Source organism: Cottoperca gobio, chromosome 9 (genome assembly GCF_900634415.1).
Source record: "Cottoperca gobio chromosome 9, fCotGob3.1, whole genome shotgun sequence".
NCBI lineage: Eukaryota > Metazoa > Chordata > Actinopteri > Perciformes > Bovichtidae > Cottoperca > Cottoperca gobio.
In genome coordinates this window covers 11,084,062-11,090,962 of record NC_041363.1, presented here as the reverse complement: position 1 = coordinate 11,090,962, position 6,901 = coordinate 11,084,062, and the positions used below count along the sequence as shown (strand labels likewise).

At 40.2% G+C, this 6,901-nt stretch overlaps 1 protein-coding gene across 2 annotated transcripts in view; it reads right to left on the bottom strand.

The window, feature by feature from the left end:
• The window catches only part of coro1ca (coronin, actin binding protein, 1Ca), a 35,370-nt gene extending 28,705 nt beyond the window's left edge, over positions 1 to 6,665 (bottom strand). Inside the window, exon 1 of one of the 2 annotated variants that reach the window (XM_029439537.1) lies at positions 6,509 to 6,665. The gene's annotated coding sequence lies outside the window, so the exon portion shown is untranslated. The remainder of the gene's footprint in view (positions 1 to 6,508) is intronic. The other variant, XM_029439536.1, reaches the window with a different exon arrangement.
• Positions 6,666 to 6,901: the final 236 nt, after the last annotated feature.

Here is a 6,901-nt window from a genome sequence, read left to right as displayed (position 1 = left end):
TAACGGATAAAATTAGGCCCTTCATGCTCACCATTGAGCTCACCGTATTAGGCTACCTCAGTCACAGTGCAGACTACTGCATTATATTATATTGTATTGTATTAAAACAAGTGGAAATTGTTTTTTTTCCGACATAAGAATGCAAAACGGCTACAGAGGAAAAAAGTACAGAAAATAAATCTCAGTGAGGGCTCATGTTGGTTAGTGTGCAAGAATGCATTACTAAAAACAACAAACGTCTTTTCTGTCACTTGATCCTAAAGATGCAGCTCAGTACTCTTACTTTGTACTACTGGGTCATCAGAAGCCCCTACAACTGGGACATCCACTTTTGTATAGATTTTGGAACATGTGTAAGATTATGGCACGTCTTCGGTAACAGGAGACATCTAATGCTGTCTATTGCTGCCACATTCAGTTATGTTCACATATTCCAATTAAAACATGGGCCACCCCATTCTGCCAACACCCATTTGTACTCCAACTGCATTTCTCATTGACAGGGCTCAAAGACAATAACATTTGTACATATTATTGCCCCACCCTGATAACAAAGACACGGTCGTAGTAAATAATAAATATAAATAGTATATTATAGTAAATATAAATAAATAGTTTCCATAGATCTCAAAAACTGGGCTTCAGTTCCAGGAGAAATGTCTGGACACGGATGAGATTTCCTAAACTGCTTACCTACAACACTTGGACAATAACATCCTTGCTACGGCAGATAAACAGCCTAACCAGGATTTAAACTCACTGCCTAATACGGCTCTCTGAAACGCAAAGAAAATGGCTTATTCTGGTCAATGAGCAACGCAAAACAAGAGTGAACTATGTTTTTCTATACAAACTGTATAGACAGCCTTTAAATCTTTTCACCACCTTGTTTTTGGGGTGCAAAACTGCTCATGATGCTCTGTGTTTCTTAGTGCGCTTGGTGAGTGAGATGTGACATAACATGAAAATCCCTGCCACAAATCAGGATGAGCGGATGTGAGAGAGGGACGGACTGCAGAATTAGAGCAGAATTATGACAAAGCCTAAACAGTCTCCACAACACAGATATTTATTTAAGAAAACTACTGAGTACTTCTGTATACTATACACGCATGAAAGTATCTCCATTACCATTCCATAAGCTTTAATCAAACATGCCAAGTGTAAATATTTTCTGCCCGAGGTTGTTACCCTCGAGGGGTATTGACTAATGTTGACAGAAAACAGACCCGCTTCTCACAACCGGTTGCTCTTGACTCGACAGTAAAACCCACTAGTCCTCCCGCAGTCTTACGGTGAAGCCAGAGACATTTTCAACCAGATATCAAGTGAAAAACAAAAAAAAGAGGCTGTGAGAACCTTGGTAATTGACTAACTGATTTTCAGAATAACTGACTAATTTATTGTTTCAGCAGTGTCTGGTGCATGTGCAATAACACTTAAAAATACAATATGCATCTTTTGGCTGCAAAAAATAAGTGTATTCCAGTGTTTGTCTGTTAATTTTATCAAGTTCATCGCAACACAACATTTGTCTCGTCTTGAGCCATTTATAAAGCTGAGGTCACCGGCTTCCATAAAGCTCGACGTGGATGCACGCAATCAGCAAATAAAACAAGACTCAACCATATTTCTTAACCAGTCTTATCTGCTACATGTTTAGTTTCGCAATTCCTTTGTTTGTTGGTGCTTTTTATCCTGGTTGCTATTGCCGACTTCCCTGCTATGTGGCTGCTAGCGTCATCTTGGTAGCCACAGTCTAGCCCACTGCAGGCATTTAAGGTACATCCCTCCAAACAATTATTGCTAATATGCCTACAATACAGAGGGGCTACAGCCTGTGATGAAGTGTCCACATTTTACAGTGTTGGTACTTTATAGTCAGAAATGTTCATATTGTAACTTTAGAGAGTTAACAGCCAGTAACGGCCACAGACTTTTCTTTCCCACACTCTGCTACCCATGCCACCCCTCGCCGCCACTACACACACACACCAGTGATGTCGCCTCAGTGCTCCCCATACACTGGCTGCCTTTTGCCTTTTGTCACCAAGACCGCATGAGACGCCACCTAAATCCCCTTCCTGTTACCAAGGCCACGGACCACTATTGTAATCAGATTCCAGCTACATTCCAGTGTTTTTTGCAACAATGAGATAAGGTGCTGTTTTTTCACCTCTCTCCCATCCCAAGTGACCATGCAGTCTGTGCTCTGCTCAATTTAAACTACTACGGGAACACAATACATTACGCACCAGTGTTTCAAGGAATGCTATTGTAATCTTTTATACTTTGTAGAAAATGAGATATGCAGACACAAGAGCAACATGGCTCATAGTCAAACGCATAGACAGACCCACCAATTACCAGGTCAGTTTCCAGGTTATGTACATGCATCAACAGCATGTAGTGTGTCACACATTAACATATGAAAGGATTTCAAGACCAGAAGAGGTTTTGCCAACTTCCCCATTCCAAAAAAGGAAAAACAGACTCCTAAGACATAGGAAACATAAATGTCAGAACATGTCTGTATGTTTAGTGAGATGCTGACCATGCTTTAAAATTGTACAGCACAAATTCCCAACTCAAATCAATTTCTGTGAAGCAAAAACTAAACTAATCCTAAACTTCTTATCCTGCTTAAAAAGTCAAGGTTTAAAAAAAGGTCCACTTTAAAATCCTTTAAAGCTCTAGTTTTTATGAGTGTTTGTGTGTAGGGTTACTTTAGTATCTACAGCAACACAACCTGAACATATAACTTCTGCCTAAGTATTCACTTGCTCATTTCCGATCAGGTGATAAGGTCAAATGCAAAAAGCCTGCCTATTGTTCAATTTAAAAAGAAAAGTCCACTCCTAAATATTATAGCTTGAGAGTACATAGCATGTCCCTTCCTCTTCCTGATCAACTACTTCCCCCTCCCCCAATGAGCAATGCACAAACCACTGCTCCATTTCAACAGATGTTGTCTGCTGTGGTGGGAAAGACGAATGGAAGAAATGGTATTAGTCTGCATGCATCTGCTGGAATTGCTTAACTACCAAGCATTACAAAATAGAAAGAGGTTCGTCAAAACAGGAAAGTGCGTCTGAACTTCCAAGCAAACATATTTCTAAAAACCCTATAACATCTTAGGTTAACCTATATGTAAAAACATACAGACATCTAACATGTTGAGATAGACAACCATTTAGATTTATATATTAAAGATTGCATATAAAGCCAGCAAGAATAAGCTAGATTTAAAAAAAATGATCGAACTGAAAACTCTTTTCCAATTAACGTAGTTAACAGCAATAGCTCCAAAAATGGCTAAATCTAGCAAGGAAGTCGCCAGAATTCGCAATACTGACAGCCCACTACCCCCCAGCCTCTCAAAAGCCACTCCCCTAAAATAAAAAAATAAAATTTTACAGGTCATTTAGCGGACGGTCTTATCCTGAGCGACTTACAGTGAAGTAAGTACAGGGACAGTCTCCCTGGAGCAACTCAGGGTTAGTACCTTGCTCAGGGGTACAATGGTGGCAGCGTTGGTATTGAACTCACGACAATCTGGTGTTCTGTTTGGAAGGCATACCACTAGACAACTAGCCCATCACCACCCATGTGTACGTTAACATATCATAATGAACGAACAATTTTAGTTCATACAAAATAGTTCCATGTCTGTGGGCTGAGTGTTTGTTTTCTACTGTGTAAGCAATTAGTGCCACCGATTTAGGCAGACAATCCTCTTCATCCTCAGGATGGTCCAAATAAACAAACAAATACACTAATATGCAAAGTAGGCGGTTTGATAATGAGGTTTCTTCCCACTTGTCCTATCATAACTACCGGACATTTCGTCTGGAAAAAATCATTTGTATGACAGGAAACCCATAGCGTAAAATCAAAAATGTGTTGAATTTTCTATTTGTGGAATATCATTCTGAAAGTTTCTGGCAGAAAGTCCTCTTGAAAGTGTGAACTGAGATAACATCTTGCACAGACAGGACTGGACATAAACTGAGGTATGTCAGACATGTTAAAAGAATGCACTCTTTGAGTCCAACTGAGATGAAGATGCCAAACTGTTGACCAAATACTTAGCTTCTTTCCACATGATTATTGATTATTTCAGCAGACTAATATAATTTACTGTGACAGGGGAGATATCAAACTGCTGCTCAGCAACTTTCTATCTAATGTACACATTCCCTAGTCCATAAAACAAAGCCCAAGCCTGAACCACTAATTCTTAACTATTTCAGTTCATTATTGAATGATGACATCAGATGGCCAGCAGGGAACAGCTGGACTTAACCCGACTTTCACCAACACTGATGAAATAAGTGTAACAGATATGTTGGATATGGATACAAAACTAAACAATCTTCCAAACCAATTCAAAGTAGTAAACTCCTGAGTTTACCACAGCCCACACCAGCACTCCTTGGTGCAGTTGATTGAAACCAACACTCCCTCACATCTTATGCTTATTTCCCTCTGCTTCCTGACCCACTTCCTCTCTTAGCTCAGTTATAGGAAGGCAGGCTACGCACTTCTCAAGACCTTGTACTGCAGCCCAACCAACAGAGGTTGATGCGTCTGGAATGGTTAACAAGCCCAAACACAGCTGTAGTACTGTTGACTGTCGACCCTGGGGTCGCTCTGTCAGCTTTCACCTGCTCTGCATCCTACAGCGAGTCTGGGCGAGGGAAACTCCTGCAACCCCGAAGATGATTACACATGAGCAAATGCATATGCAAATTATGTTGCCCTTTTGGCACACTAACACGGTCATTACGAATCAAACTGCCCAATAGTCATAAGCAAGTAAATGAGCCGGTGCAGACTGAGGGGTCACGCAGGGGACTATTTGGGTCATCACCCAGACACTACGGCTTGACTTCAGCAGGGACTATTTATGACTGCCAAGTGAGGAGGGGAGTGTCTATAATGATCGCCTTACAACCTTAAGTTTGGATCAATTTTCAATGTATTGTTACAAGAATTGCATTGATATTTGAAAATCACATTACTCACAGCTCCAAGGCAGAGCCAAGTAACATTTGAAGGGTATGGCTAATTCATTATACTTGTGACCAGGGCTGAAACAATTAGTAAATATGTGATTAGCTGAGGGGCAGAAAATAAACTAATTGATTATTTCAGTCACTGCTGAGTATGCTCTAGTTTCAGATACTCAAATGTAAAGATGTTCAGCTTTGCTCTTTTTTATATAATAGTTTATTGAATACGTTTGGTCTTTGGAATGAGGTTTAGGAATTCAAGACATTTTTTTCTCCACTTTTAATAGATTATGTTGAATAAAAAAAAAATGGACAAAGCTATCAATAATGAAAATAACCTTTAGTGGCAGGCCTACTTAAGGAAGACTCCGAGATTACTGTCAAAACATTCATTATTGTGCAAAATCCAATTTAATATTACAACATATGTGGTCCAGTTATGGAAACTTTAAAAGAAAACATTAGGGTAGATCAGACCAATCAGGCAATAAAGTGCCTATGAATACAAACAACACTACTAGTAAATAATGTACCCCATCTTAATTAGACTTCACCATAAATAATCCAAACTATTGTTTTGCTGTAAACGGACTCTAATTAAAAACAGCGGTCAACATAATACTCATAGATTGAACAATACACTCAGGTGCAGCCGCACGATATTTCTGTCTGCCCTCATTGACTTAACTATAAACAGATTAAGGTAGTTATCTGCACAGATTTTGCATAATTTCATGCCAACAATTCTGCACGTGTTATGTCCAAGCAGATCTGGTGGAGGACACAGTGACTATGCATTTGGGTAACATTTGCTAGCATGGAAGCAGCGATCGCTTCTATGCTACGACCATTTCTAATGTATCTTCCATAGCAGTGTGTTACAGTGTCAAATCTGAACCTAGCATCTGGATGAATATTGCAGATATTGGAATTAAATCAAAAAGATTCGACAAAAACCGATTACTTCTTATAATAAAATAGTTGATTATTGATATGTTTGGAGACAATTTTTCAGTTTGAAGAGCCAGTATCAAGTAGTAACAGTCAGGGTGCCAGGGGCCAGGGCGCGGTTGTGCTGCCTGCACCTCCGTGTATGTGGATCTATCGTTTCGGAGATAAGTTTTCCTGCCGCACTGTGGTTAGCTACCCCACCCCGCTCAATAACGTGCAACAGCACATTTCATGTCGTGAATTATCCACCAAATCCACACAACACCAAGAGGAGCAAAACCCCTGCTTGAAACCAGCTAATGCTTTGGTTATCGCTAAGAAACTTTTTGGCATTGTCAGTTAACCGCCGTTGAAGGCTAGAGCTAGCTAAAAAAAACAAAAAAAAAAAAAAACAGTTCAGACTATCCTGATTCATTTTAGCTAGCGCATGCACTTTCCTGTCTGGATGGCTGTAGGTGGACAAATGAAGACCATTGCAACCAATTTAAAGGAGGGAGAACAAGCAAACATATTCTAAACAATCCACATAGTTTGTATCCTACCTTCTGAGAAGAAAATTAAAGTATTCCCGAAAGCCGAATGATATAATACAGCCCAACGCGTATACCACTTGATTCCTCCCTCTGCCGGAGCCGCTGCTGTGCTGCTGACACCGCTCCTCGCGCTGTATGCTCTTTCCCCACTCTGATGCTAGACCCGCCCCTTACTTTGGCTTGGCGAGCCCTGAGTGGATCAGTGGCCTATGACGGACAGCTTCAATAGCCAATCAGAGCGACTTTATGGATAACAAGGACTAGATCTCACGCCTTCTTTCTTCAGGTTCCCATTTACCGAAAATCACCATCAATTGTGTTTTCATGGTGGCTTTATGGCATTTAAATCTCTTGTGGTATTATTGTGGTACCACTAGCGTCTTATTTCATATATTAGCTATC